Source organism: Panulirus ornatus, chromosome 66, assembly GCF_036320965.1.
Source record: "Panulirus ornatus isolate Po-2019 chromosome 66, ASM3632096v1, whole genome shotgun sequence".
NCBI lineage: Eukaryota > Metazoa > Arthropoda > Malacostraca > Decapoda > Palinuridae > Panulirus > Panulirus ornatus.
The window spans coordinates 9,224,322-9,238,155 of NC_092289.1; the positions used below are offsets into that span (position 1 = coordinate 9,224,322).

The window sequence follows — 13,834 nt, forward strand, 5'->3', positions numbered from 1 at the left end:
TCCTCAGTCAAACCAGTTGTTCATCTACCCTTAAGGGTGGTTCAATAAAATGTGTATATGGTTCAGGTTAAGGTATTTGTAAGTATATATTTTATTGTTATTATTATCATACTTAATTGCCGTTTCCAGCTTCAGTGAAGTAGTGCCAAGAAACAGATGCAAAATGGCCCATCCACTCATGTACTGATATATATACATAAATGTCAGTACATGCACATATGCATACATATACATATATCAACATATACATATATACATATATATACATACACAGACATCTTCTATACACATAGACATATTCATAATTGCTTGCATTCATCCAAGAAACAGCATCACTAACCCCTGCTTCTGCGAGGCACCACCAGAAAAACAGACAAATAAAAGGCCACATTCACTTACACTGTCTCTAGCTATCATGGGCAACGCAAACAACCCACAGCTCCCTATCCACATCCAGGCCCTACAGACCTTCCATGGACAAACCCAGACATTTCACATGCCCTGGTTCAATCCACAGAAAATACGTCAACCCCAGTATACCACAGTGTTCCAATTCACTTTATTCCTTCCATGCCTCTCACCCTCCTGTATGTTCAGGCCATAATTGCACAATATCATTTTCACTCCATCATTCCACAAATAATTTGGTCTCCCATTTCTCCTTGCTCCCTCCACCTCTGATCCATGTATCCTCTTTGTCAATCTTTCCTCACTCATTCTCTCCATATGTCCAAACCATTTCAACACACCCTCTTCTGCTCTCTCAACAACACCCTTTTCATTTTCACACATCTCTCTTATCCTTTCATTACTTACTCAATCAAACCACCTCATACAACATACTGTCCTCAAGTATTTCATTTCCAGCACATCCACCCTCCTCCTTATAACCCTATCTATAGCCCATGCCTCACAACCATATAATATCAATGGAACTACTATTCCTTCAAACATTTTTGCTCTCCGAGATAACGTCCTCTCCTTCCACACATTCTTCATCACTCCCAGAGCCTTCACCCCCTCCCCCACCGTTACTCACTTCCGCTTCCATGGCTCCATTCACTGCTAAGTCCACTCCCAGATATCTAAAACACTTCAGTTCATCCAATTTTTCTCCATTCAAACTTACATCCTAATTTACAAGTCCCTCAACCCTACTGAACCTAATAACCTTGCTCTTATTCACAATTACTCAAAACTTTCTTCTTTCACACACTTTTCCAAGCTCAGTCACCAACTTCTGCACACGAATCAGCCACCAGAGATATATCATCAGTGAACACAAGTGGCTTGGTTCCCAAGTCCTCTCATCCACAACAGACTGAATACTCACCCCTCACTCCAAAACTCTTGCATTTACCTCCCTAACAAACCCATTCATAAACAAATTAAACAAACATGGAGACATCACATACTAATGCTGCAGAATGACTTTCCCTGGGACCCAAACATTCTCCTCTCTTCCTACTCGTACTCATGCCTTACATCCCTGATAAAAAAAACTTTTCACTGCTTCTAACAGCTTACCTCCCACACAATATACTCTAAGACCTGACACAAAGAATCTCTATCAACTCCATCATACGACTTCTCCAGATCCATAAATGCTACATACAAATCCATCTGTTTTTCTAAGTATTTCTACACACATTCTTCAAAGCAAACACCTGATAAACACATTCTCTACCACTTCTGAAACCACACTGCTCCTCCACAATCTAATGCTCCATACATGCCTTCGTCCTCTCAATCAATACCCTCCCATACAATTTCCCCATGAATACTCAACAAACTTATGCTTCTGTAGTTTGAACACTCATCCTGAGGAGAAAAAATACTTCCCACGTATTCCCCACATATTGTAAAAGGTGACTAAAGGGGACGGGAGCAGGGGACTGGAAACGCCCCCTCCTTGCATTCAAATTTCTAAAAAGGGAAACAAAAGAAGGAGTCAAGCAGGGAGAGCTCATCCTCTTCGAAGGCTCAGATTGGGGTGTCTGAATGTGTGTGGATGTAACCACAATGAGAAGAAAGGAGAGATAAGTAGTATGTTTCAAGAAGGACACCTGGATGTTTTGGCTCTGAGAGAAATGAAGCTCAAGGGTAAAGGGGAAGAGAGGTTTGGGAAAGTCTTGGGAGTAAAGTCATGGGTTGGGGAGAGGACAAAAGCCAAGGAAAGAACTCCTGAAGCAGGAGTTGTGGGAGTATGTGATAGAATATAAGAAAGTAAATTCTAGATTGATGTTGGCAAAACTGAAAGTGGATGGAGAGAGATGGGTGATTATTGGAGCCTAGGCATCTGGTCATGAGAAGAAAGACCATGAGAGGCAAGTGTTTTGAAAGCAGAGTGAGAGTATTAGCAGCTTTGATGCACAAGACTGGGTTATAGTGATGGGTGATTTAAATGCGGTGAGTAATGTGGCAGTTGAGGGTATAATTGGTGTACATGAGATGTTCAGTGTTTTAAATGGAAATAGTGAAGAGCTTGTAGATTTGTGTGCTGAAAAAAAGACTGGTGACTGGGTACACCTGGTTTAAAAAGACAGATATATGGAAGTATACATATGTGAGTAAGAAAGATGGTCAAAGGGCATTAATGGACTACGTGTAAATTGACAGGCATGTAAAAGAGAATTTTATATGTTAATGTGCTGAGAGGGGAAGTTGGACAGATGTCTTATCAATATCTTGTGGAGGCAAAGGTGAAGATTTGTAGAGGCTTTCAGAAAAGAGAGAATGTTGGGGAGAAGAAAGTGGTGAGAGTAAGTGAGCTTGCAAAGGAGATTTGTGTGAGGAAGTATCAGGATAGATTGAGTGTAGAATGGCAAAAGGTGAGAGCAAATGACGTGAGGGGAGTTGGAATGGGAAGTATCTAGGGAAGCAGTGATGGCTTAAGCAAAAGATGCATGTGGTATGAGAAAGGTGGGAGGTAGGCATATTAGAAAGGGTAGTGAGAGGTGGAATGAAGAAATAAGATTGTTAGTGAAAGAGAAAAGACAGGCATTTGGGTGATATTTGGTGGGAAATAGTGCAAATAACTGGGAGATGTATAAAAGAAAGTGGCAAGAGGTCAAGAGAAAGGTGCAAGAATTGAAAAAGAGGGCAAATGAGAGTTGGGGTGAGAGAGTATCATTAAATTCTAAGGAGAATAAAAAGATCCTTCTCTTGCTCTTGTCCTCTCACCAACCCCTGACTTTACTCACAAGACATTCCCAAACCACTCTTCCCCTTTACCCTTGAGCTTCGTTTCACTCAGAGCCATAACATCCAGGTTCCTTTCCTCAAACATTCTACCTATCTCTCCTTTTTTCTCATCTTGGTTACATCGACACATATTTAGATATCCCAATCTGAGCCTTCGAGGAGGATGAACACTCCCCGCATGATTCGTTCTTCTCTTTCCCCTTTTAAAATGTTAAAATACAAGGATGGGAGGGTTTCTAGCCCCCCCGCTCCCGTCCCCTTTAGTCACCTTCTACGACACTTGAGGAATGCGTGAGAAGTATTCTTTCTCCCCTATCCCTGGGGATAGGGGTTGGTGAGAGGACAAGAGCAAGAGAAGGAGTAGCACTACTACTGAAACAGGAGTGGTGGGAGTATGTGATAGAGTGTTAGAAAGTAAACTCTAGATTGATATGGGTAAAACTGAAAGTGGATGGAGAGAGTTAGGTACTTATTGGTGCATATGCACCTGGGCATGACCAGAAAGATCATGAGAGGCAAGTGTTTTGGGAACAGCTGAGTGAGTGTGCTAGTAGTTTTGATGCACGAGACCAGGTTATAGTGATGGGTGATTTGAATACATAGGTCAGTAATGTAGCAGTTGAGGGAATAATTGGTGTACATGGGGTGTTCAGTGATGTAAATGGAAATGGTGAAGAGCTTGTAGATTTGTGTGCTGAAAAAGGACTGGAGATTGGGAGTACCTGGTTTAAAAAGAGAGATATACATAAGTATATGTATGTAAGTAGGAGAGATGGCCAGAGAGCGTTATTGGATTACATGTTAATTGATGGGCGCGTGAAAGAGACTTTTGGATGTTAATGTGCTAAAAGGTGCAACTGGAGGGATGTCAGATCATTATCTTGTGGAGGCAAAGGTGAAGATTTGTCGAGGTTTTCAGAAAAGAAGAGAGAATGTTGGGATGAAGAGAGTGGTGAGAGTAAGTGAGCTTGGGAAGGAGACTTGTGTGAGGAAGTACCAGGAGAGACTAAGTGCAGAATGGAAAAAGGTGAGAGCAAAGGATGTAAGGAGAGTGGGGGAGGAATGATGTCTTTCGCAAAAGATGCTTGTGGCATGAGAAGCGTGGGGGATGGACAGATTAAAAAGGGTAGTGAGTGGTGGGATGAAGAAGTAAGATTATTAGTGAAAAAGAAGAGAGAGGCATTTGGACAGGTTTTTCAGGGAAATAGTGCAAATGACTAGGCGATGTATAAAAGAAAGATGTAGGAGGTCAAGAGAAAGGTGCAAGAGGTGAAAAAGAGGGCAAATGAGAGTTGGGGTGAGAGAGTATCATTAAATTTTAGGGAGAATAAAAAGATGTTTTGGAAGGAGGTAAATAAAGTGCTTAAGACAAAAGAACAAATGGGAACATCGGTGAAGGGGGTTAATGAGGAGGTGATAACAAGTAGTGGTGATGAGAGAAGGAGATGGAGTGAGTATTTTGAAGGTTTGCTGAATGTATTTGATAACAAGAGTGGCAGATATAGAGTGTTTTGGTCGAGGCAGTGTGCGAAGTGAGAGGGTTAGGGAGAATGATTTGGTAAATAGAGAAGAGGTAGTAAAAGCTTTGTGGAAGATGAAAGCTGGCAAAGCATTGGGTATGGATGGTATTGCAGTGGAATTTATTAAAAAAGGGGGTGAATGTATTGTTGACTGTGTTGTTAACTGGTTGGTAAGGATATATATAGTATGTATGACTCAATGGTGAAGTGTCTGAGGATTGGCAGAATGCATGCACAGTGCCACAATACAAAGGCAAAGGGGATAAAGATGAGTGCTTAAATTACAGAGGCATAAGTTTGTTGAGTATTCCTGGTAAATTATATGGGAGGGTATTCATTGAGAAGGTGAAGGCATGTACAGAGCATCAGACTGGGGAAGAGAAGTGTGGTTCAGAAGTGGTAGAGGATATGTGGATCAGGTGTTTGCTCTGAAGAATATATTTGAGAAATACTTAGAAAAGCAAATGAATTTGTATGTAGCATTTATTGATCTGGAGAAGGCATAGGATAGAGTTGATAGAGATGCTCTGTGGAAAATATTAAGAATACAGTGAAAAGAAGCAGTGAAAAGTTTTTATCGAGGATGTAATGCATGTGTACGGGTAGGAAGAGAGGAAAGTGATTGGTTCTCAGTGAATGTAGGTTTGTGGCAGGGGTGTGTGATGTCTCCATGGTTGTTTAATTTGTTTACGGATGGGGTTGTTAGGGAGGTGAATGCAAGATGTTTGGAGAGAGGGGCAAGTATGCAGTCTATTGTGGATGAGAGAGCTTGGGAAAGGAGTCAGTTGTTGTTTGCTGATGACACAGTGCTAGTGGTTGATTCGGGTGAGAAACTGCAGAAGCTGGTGACTGAGTTTGGTAAAGTGTGTGAAAGAAGAAAGCTGAGAGTAAATATGAATAAGAGCAAGGATATTAGGTACAGCAGGGTTGAGGGACAAGTCAACTGGGAGGTAAGTTTGAATGGAGAAAAACTGGAGGAAATGAAGTGTTTTAGATATTTGGGAACGGATTTGGCAGTGGATGGAACCATGGAAGTGGAAATGAGTCACAAGGTGGGGGAGGGGGCGAAAGTTCTGGGAGCATTGAGAAATGTGTGGAAGGCGAGAACATTATATTGACAAGCAAAAATGGGTATGTTTGAAGGAATAGTGGTTCCAACAGTGTTATATAGTTGCGAGGCGTGGGCTATAGATAGAGTTATGCGGAGGAGGGTGGATGTGTTGGAAATGAGATGTTTGAGGACAATATGTGGTGTGAGGTGGTTTAATCAAGTAAGTAATGAAAGGGTAAGAGAGATGTGTGTTAATAAAAAGAAAGTGGGTGAGAGAGCAGGAGAGGGTGTTTTGAAATGGTTTGGTCACATGGAGAGAATGAGTGAGGAAAGATTGACAAAGGGGATATATATGTCAGAGGTGGAGGGAACGAGAAGTGGGAGACCAAATTGAAGGTGGAAAGGCATGCAAGGAATAGTGAATTGGAACAATGTGGTATACCAGGGTCGACGTGCTTTCAATGGATTGGACCAGGGCATGTGAAGCATCTGGGGTAAACCATGGAAAGGTCTATGGGGCCTGTGGTTTTGGTGCATCATACATGACAGCTAAAGACTTAGTGTGAATGAATGTGGCCTTTGTTGTCTTTTCCTGTGTGGTGGGGTGGCAACAGGAATGAATAAAGGCAGCAAGTATGTATATGTCTGTGTATGTATATATACATATACGTTGAAATGTATAGGTATGTATATGTGTGTGTGTGGACGAGTATGTATATATATATGTGTATATAGGTGGGTTGGGCCATCCTTTTGTGTGTTTCCTTGTGCTACCTCACTAACGCACGAGGTGGTGTGCAAAGTGCGAGGGTTAGGGAAAATGATTTGGTAAACAGAGAAGAGGTAGTAAAAGCTTTGCGGAAGATGAAAGCCGGCAAGGCAGCAGGTTTGGATGGTATTGCAGTGGAATTTATTAAAAAAGGGGGTGACTGTATTGTTGACTGGTTGGTAAGGTTATTTAATGTATGTATGAGTCATGGTGAGGTGCCTGAGGATTGGCGGAATGCGTGCATAGTGCCATTGTACAAAGGCAAAGGGGATAAGAGTGAGTGCTCAAATTACGGAGGTATAAGTTTGTTGAGTATTCCTGGCAAATTATATGGGAGGGTATTGATTGAGAGGGTGAAGGCATGTACAGAGCATCAGATTGGGGAAGAGCAGTGTGGTTTCAGAAGTGGTAGAGGATGTGTGGATCAGGTGTTTGCTTTGAAGAATGTATGTGAGAAATACTTAGAAAAGCAAATGGATTTGTATGTAGCATTTATGGATCTGGAGAAGGCATATGATAGAGTTGATAGAGATGCTCTCTGGAAGGTATTAAGAATATATGGTGTGGGAGGCAAGTTGTTAGAAGCAGTGAAAAGTTTTTATCGAGGATGTAAGGCATGTGTACGTGTAGGAAGAGAGGAAAGTGATTGGTTCTCAGTGAATGTAGGTTTGCGGCAGGGGTGTGTGATGTCTCCATGGTTGTTTAATTTGTTTATGGATGGGGTTGTTAGGGAGGTGAATGCAAGAGTTTTGGAAAGAGGGGCAAGTATGAAGTCTGTTGGGGATGAGAGAGCTTGGGAAGTGAGTCAGTTGTTGTTCGCTGATGATACAGCGCTGGTGGCTGATTCATGTGAGAAACTGCAGAAGCTGGTGACTGAGTTTGGTAAAGTGTGTGAAAGAAGAAAGTTAAGAGTAAATGTGAATAAGAGCAAGGTTATTAGGTACAGTAGGATTGAGGGTCAAGTCAATTGGGAGGTGAGTTTGAATGGAGAAAAACTGGAGGAAGTGAAGTGTTTTAGATATCTGGGAGTGGATCTGGCAGCGGATGGAACCATGGAAGCGGAAGTGGATCATAGGGTGGGGGAGGGGGCGAAAATTCTGGGAGCCTTGAAGAATGTGTGGAAGTCGAGAACATTATCTCGGAAAGCAAAAATGGGTATGTTTGAAGGAATAGTGGTTCCAACAATGTTGTATGGTTGCGAGGCGTGGACTATGGATAGAGTTGTGCGCAGGAGGATGGATGTGCTGGAAATGAGATGTCTGAGGACAATGTGTGGTGTGAGGTGGTTTGATCGAGTGAGTAACGTAAGGGTAAGAGAGATGTGTGGAAATAAAAAGAGCATGGTTGAGAGAGCAGAAGAGGGTGTTTTGAAATGGTTTGGTCACACGGAGAGAATGAGTGAGGAAAGATTGACCAAGAGGATATACGTGTCGGAGGTGGAGGGAACGAGGAGAAGAGGGAGTCCAAATTGGAGGTGGAAAGATGGAGTGAAAAAGATTTTGTGTGATTGGGGCCTGAACATGCAGGAGGGTGAAAGGAGGGCAAGGAATAGAGTGAATTGGAGCGATGTGGTATACCGGGGTTGACGTGCTGTCAGTGGATTGAATCAAGGCATGTGAAGCGTCTGGGGTAAACCATGGAAAGCTGTGTAGGTATGTATATTTGCGTGTGTGGACGTATGTATATACATGTGTATGGGGGTGGGTTGGGCCATTTCTTTCGTCTGTTTCCTTGCGCTACCTGGCAAACGCAGGAGACAGCGACAAAGCAAAAAAAAAAAAAAAAAATAAAAAATAAAAAAATAAATAAAAAGATAGAGTTGTGCGCAGGAGGGTGGATGTGCTGGAAATGAGATGTTTGAGGACAATATGTGGTGTGAGGTGGTTTGATCGAGTAAGTAATGTAAGGGTAAGAGAGATGTGTGGAAATAAAAAGAGTGTGGTTGAGAGAACAGAAGAGGGTGTTTTCAAATGGTTTGGTCAAATGGAGAGAATGAGTGAGGAAAGATTGACCAAGAGGATATATGTGTCAGAGGTGGAGGGAACGAGGAGAAGTGGGAGACCAAATCGGAGGTGGAAAGATGGAGTGAAAAAGATTTTGAGTGATCGGGGCCTGAACATGCAGGAGGGTGAAAGGCGTGCAAGGAATAGAGTGAAATAGAACGATGTGGTATACCAGGGTCGACGTGCTGTCAATGGATTGAACCAGGGCATGTAAAGCGTCTGGGGTAAACCATGGAAAGCTGTGTGGGGCCTGGATGTGGAATGGGAGCTGTGGTTTCGGTGCATTATTACATGACAACTAGAGACTGAGTGTGAACCAATGGGGCCTTTGTTGTCTTTTCCTAGCACTACCTCGCACACATGAGGGGGAGGGGGTTGTTATTCCATGTGTGGCGGGGTGGCGATGGGAACAAATAAAGGCACAGTATGAATTATGCACATGTGTATATATGTATATGTCTGTGTGTGTATATATATGTGTACAATGAGATTTATAGGTATGTATATTTGCGTGTGAGGACGTGTATGTATATACATGTGTATGTGGGTGGGTTGGGCCATTCTTTCATCTATTTCCTTGCACTACCTTGCTAGCGCAGGAGACAGCGACAAAACAAAATAATAATAATAATAATTGGTATCCATGAGGTGTTCAGTGTTGTAAATGGAAATGGTGAAGAGCTTGTAGATTTATGTGCTGAAAAAGGACTGATGATTGGGAATACCTGGTTTAAAAAGCGAGATATACATAAGTACACTTATGTAAGTAGGAGAGATGGCCAGAGAGCGTTATTGGATTACGTGTTAATGGACAGGCGTGCGAAAGAGAGACTTTTGGATGTCAATGTGCTGAGAGGTGCAACTGGAGGGATGTCTGATCATTATCTTGTGGAGGCTAAGGTGAAGATTAGTATGGGTTTTCAGAAAAGAGGAGTGAATGTTGGGGTGAAGAAGGTGGTGAGAGTAAGTGAGCTTGGGAAGGAGACCTGTGTGAAGAAGTATCAGGAGAGACTGTGTACAGAATGGAAAAAGGTGAGAACAATGGAAGTAAGGGGAGTGGGGGAGGAATGGGATGTATTTAGGGAATCAGTGATGGATTGCGCAAAAGATGCTTGTGGCATGAGAAGAGTGGGAGGTGGGCTGTTTAGAAAGGGTAGTGAGTGGTGGGATGAAGAAGTAAGAGTATTAGTGAAAGAGAAGAGAGAGGCATTTGGACGATTTTTGCAGGGAAAAAATGCAATTGAGTGGGAGAAGTATAAAAGAAAGAGACAGGAGGTCAAGAGAAAGGTGCAAGAGGTGAAAAAAAGGGCAAATGAGAGTTGGGGTGAGAGACTATCAGTAAATTTTAGGGAGAATAAAAAGATGTTCTGGAAGGAGGTAAATAGGGTGCGTAAGACAAGGGAGCAAATGGGAACTTCAGTGAAGGGCGTAAATGGGGAGGTGATAACAAGTAGTGGTGATGTGAGAAGGAGATGGAATGAGTATTTTGAAGGTTTGTTGAATGTGTCTGATGACAGAGTGGCAGATATAGGGTGTTTGGGTCGAGGTGGTGTGCAAAGTGAGAGGGTTAGGGAAAATGATTTGGTAAACAGAGAAGAGGTAGTGAAAGCTTTGCGGAAGATGAAAGCCGGCAAGGCGGCAGGTTTGGATGGTATTGCAGTGGAATTTATTAAAAAAGGGGGTGACTGTATTGTTGACTGGTTGGTGAGGTTATTTAATGTATGTATGACTCATGGTGAGGTGCCTGAGGATTGGCGGAATGCGTGCATAGTGCCATTGTACAAAGGCAAAGGGGATAAGAGTGAGTGCTCAAATTACAGAGGTATAAGTTTGTTGAGTATTCCTGGTAAATTATATGGGAGGGTATTGATTGAGAGGGTGAAGGCATGTACAGAGCATCAGATTGGGGAAGAGCAGTGTGGTTTCAGAAGTGGTAGAGGATGTGTGGATCAGGTGTTTGCTTTGAAGAATGTATGTGAGAAATACTTAGAAAAGCAAATGGATTTGTATGTAGCATTTATGGATCTGGAGAAGGCATATGATAGAGTTGATAGAGATGCTCTGTGGAAGGTATTAAGAATATATGGTGTGGGAGGCAAGTTGTTAGAAGCAGTGAAAAGTTTTTATCGAGGATGTAAGGCATGTGTACGTGTAGGAAGAGAGGAAAGTGATTGGTTCTCAGTGAATGTAGGTTTGCGGCAGGGGTGTGTGATGTCTCCATGGTTGTTTAATTTGTTTATGGATGGGGTTGTTAGGGAGGTAAATGCAAGAGTTTTGGAAAGAGGGGCAAGTATGAAGTCTGTTGGGGATGAGAGAGCTTGGGAAGTGAGTCAGTTGTTGTTCGCTGATGATACAGCGCTGGTGGCGGATTCATGTGAGAAACTGCAGAAGCTGGTGACGGAGTTTGGTAAAGTGTGTGGAAGAAGAAAGTTAAGAGTGAATGTGAATAAGAGCAAGGTTATTAGGTACAGTAGGGTTGAGGGTCAAGTCAATTGGGAGGTGAGTTTGAATGGAGAAAAACTGGAGGAAGTGAAGTGTTTTAGATATCTGGGAGTGGATCTGTCAGCGGATGGAACCATGGAAGCGGAAGTGGATCATAGGGTGGGGGAGGGGGCGAAAATTTTGGGAGCCTTGAAAAATGTGTGGAAGTCGAGAACATTATCCCGGAAAGCAAAAATGGGTATGTTTGAAGGAATAGTAGTTCCAACAATGTTGTATGGTTGCGAGGCGTGGGCTATGGATAGAGTTGTGCGCAGGAGGATGGATGTGCTGGAAATGAGATGTTTGAGGACAATGTGTGGTGTGAGGTGGTTTGATCGAGTAAGTAACGTAAGGGTAAGAGAGATGTGTGGAAATAAAAAGAGCGTGGTTGAGAGAGCAGAAGAGGGTGTTTTGAAATGGTTTGGGCACATGGAGAGAATGAGTGAGGAAAGATTGACCAAGAGGATATATGTGTCGGAGGTGGAGGGAACGAGGAGAAGAGGGAGACCAAATTGGAGGTGGAAAGATGGAGTGAAAAGGATTTTGTGTGATCGGGGCCTGAACATGCAGGAGGGTGAAAGGAGGGCAAGGAATAGAGTGAATTGGAGCGATGTGGTATACAGGGGTTGACGTGCTGTCAGTGGATTGAATCAAGGCATGTGAAGCGTCCGGGGTAAACCATGGAAAGCTGTGTGGGTATGTATATTTGCGTGTGTGGACGTGTGTATGTACATGTGTATGGGGGGGTTGGGCCATTTCTTTCGTCTGTTTCCTTGCGCTACCTCGCAAACGCGGGAGACAGCGACAAAGTATAAAAAAAAAAAAAAAAAAAAAAAAAAAAAAAATAAAAAAAAATAAAAAGATGTCTTGGAAGGAGATAACAAGCTTCAGACAAGGGAACAAATGAGAACATTGGTGAAGGGAGCAAGTTTGGAAGTGATAACAGAGTGATGAAGTGAGTATTTTGAAGGTCTGTTGAATGTGTTTGATGATTAGTGTGGCAGATATAGGGTGTTTTGGTCAGGGTGGTGTATGAAGTGAGAGGGCCAGGGAGAATAATTTGGTGAAGAAAGAAGAGGTAGCAAAAGCTTTGCAGAAGATGAAAGCCAGCAAGGCAGCGGGTTTGGATGGTAATGCAGTGGAATTTATTAAAAAAGGTGGGTGACTCTGCTGTTGGTTGGTAAGGATATTCATTGTATGTATGGAACATGGTGAAGTGCCTGAGTATTAGCAGAATGCATGCATAGTGCCACTGTACAAAGGCAAAGGGAATAAAGGTGGGTGTTCAAACTACAGAAGTATAAGTTTGTTCAGTACTCCTGGGAAATTATATGGGAGGGTACTGAATGAGAGGGTGAAGGCATGTATAGAGCATCAGACTGGGGAAGAGCAGTGTGGTTTTATAAGCGGTAGAGGATGTGTGGACAGGTGTCTGCTTTGAAGAATGTGAGAAATACTTAAAAAACAGACGGATTTTTATTTTTTTTTACTTATTTTGCTTTGTCGCTGTCTCCCGCGTTTGCGAGGTAGCGCAAGGAAACAGACGAAACAAATGGCACAACCCACCCCCATACACAATGTAGACACACACACGCCCACACACGCAAATATACATACCTATACATCTCAATGTACATATATATATATATATATATATACACACACAGACACATACGTATGTACCCATGCACACAATTCACACTGCCTGCCCCTATTCATTCCCATCGCCACCTCGCCACACATGGAATACCATCCCCCTCCCCCCTCATGTGTGTCAGGTAGCACTAGGAAAAGACAACAAAGGCCCCATTCGTTCACACTCAGTCTCCAGCTGTCACGCAATAATGCCCGAAACCACAGCTCCCTTTCCACATCCAGGCCCCACACAACTTTCCATGGTTTACCCCAGACGCTTCACATGCCCTGATTCAATCCACTGACAGCATGTCAACCCCGGTATACCACATCGATCCAATTCACTCTATTCCTTGCCTGCCTTTCACCCTCCTGCATGTTCAGGCCCCGATCACTCAAAATCTTTTTCACTCCATCTTTCCACCTCCGATTTGGTCTCCCACTTCTCCTTGTTCCCTCCACCTCCAACACATATATCCTCTTGGTCAATCTTTCCTCCCTCATTCTCTCCATGAGCCCAAACCATTTCAAAACACCCTCTTCTGCTCTCTCAACCACGCTCTTTTTATTTCCACACTCTTACCCTTACGTTACTTACTCGATCAAACCACCTCACACCAAACATTGTCCTCAAACATCTCATTTCCAGCACATCCACCCTCCTGCGCACAACTCTATCCATAGCCCATGCCTCGTAACCATACAACATTGTTGGAACCACTATTCCTTCAAACATACCCATTTTTGCTTTCCGAGATAATGTTCTCAACTTCCACACATTCTTCAAGGCTCCCATGATTTTCGCCCCTCTCCCACCCTATGATTCACTTTCGCTTCCATGGTTCCATCCGCTGCCAGATCCACTCCCACATATCTAAAACACTTTACTTCCTCCAGTTTTTCTCCATTCAAACTTACCTCCCAATTCACTTGACCCTCAACCCTACTGTACCTAATAACCTTGCTCTTATTCACATTTACTCTTAACTTTCTTCTTTCACACACTTTACCAAACTCAGTCACCAGCTTCTGCAGTTTCTCACATGAATCAGCCACCAGCGCTGTATCATCAGCGAACAACAATTGACTCACTTCCCAAGCTCTCTCATCCACAACAGACTTCATATTTGCCCCTCTTTCCCAAACTCTTGCATTCACCTCCCTAACAACC

At 43.0% G+C, this 13,834-nt stretch overlaps 1 protein-coding gene across 5 annotated transcripts in view; it reads right to left on the reverse strand.

The window, feature by feature from the left end:
• The window catches only part of LOC139746735 (3'-5' ssDNA/RNA exonuclease TatD), a 111,467-nt gene that overhangs the window by 49,286 nt on the left and 48,347 nt on the right, over positions 1–13,834 (reverse strand). The gene's annotated exons all lie outside the window — the stretch shown is intronic.